The following is a 1,334-nucleotide window of genomic DNA, read 5'->3' as shown; positions in this document are numbered from 1 at the left end:
ATTTTGAATATATATAGTATATTGTATATAAATGATTCAAACATATTTTACCAACGTTATCAAAATATTAAATGTACAATGTTATACTTTGTAGTTAATTGTTTAATATACATAATTAATCATCTACTCAACATTTAAAACATGATTTTATATATATGGTAGTATACATATATACATAAATATAACTATATATATATGATTTTATACATAATTATTATATTATGTATATGTAGAAATTTATAATATATCTATGATGAAATAATGTACTATTTTAATAAATATATATAATACTTACATATATAAAAAATTTATATTTTTCATAATTACATACATAAGTATAATATAATTAGTATGTAAATAAATATTATAATATATTTATATTAAAATGCATAAATATATAATATTCAGTATATGTTACAATACATATTACATAATTATTAAATATTACATAATAATAGATGATATTAATAAATTAAATTTAAATACAAATATAGTTGTTGTAGTAATGTTATTTGTATCGTCAAATATCAATATTTGTATTCATAATATCACTTTATATCATATAAAGATGAAATTGGATGTATAAATTAGATTATTATTACTAATATTATTATTATCGATAAAATATTAATATTATCATAATTAGTATGGTATTATTATTATTATTATTATTATATTATTATTATCATTTTTACAATTATTATTATCATTAATATTATATTTATCATTATTATTAATTTTATTAATATTATTAGATATTAATAGTATTGTTATTATATATTATTATTATTAATTAAAAAAAAACAGTAGGGATCTATATTATACGCGTGACCTCTGTATCCTTTATCTCTATTATTATTATTTTTTTTGTTTCTTTCCTGCTCCCAACTCGTGAACCTGTGTTGACATTTTCTCCATTTTTTATCAACCGATCTCTATTATTACAACATGATTATGTATAATTGCAAATCAAATAAAAAGGAAATCCAATGGGATTAAAGAGCACAGCGATATTTTTTTTTTCTTCTTCTCTGCACGTTCCAATTTTTTTTTTCTCTTAATTCAATTTCGAATAAAGTTTCAAAATCTAAAAATGCAGAAAGGTTAGAAATCTTTCTTTGAATCTATCTGCAAAATCTCAACTCTCAAATCTTTATATCGATCTTGAATTTTGAAGTCAAAGTTTAGTTTAAAAAAAGTCAACAATTGTTCTTGAGACAAATTCGCGTTCGTGTATATGTTTCTGATCAAATTGACGATTCCAGTAGTTTTTATACATGTTTAGAAAACTATTTCGTGTTATAAACATTATCTATAATGTTATCTATTACGAA

Source organism: Rutidosis leptorrhynchoides, chromosome 4 (assembly GCF_046630445.1).
Source record: "Rutidosis leptorrhynchoides isolate AG116_Rl617_1_P2 chromosome 4, CSIRO_AGI_Rlap_v1, whole genome shotgun sequence".
Lineage (NCBI taxonomy): Eukaryota > Viridiplantae > Streptophyta > Magnoliopsida > Asterales > Asteraceae > Rutidosis > Rutidosis leptorrhynchoides.
Note: the sequence above shows the minus strand (reverse complement) of the source record.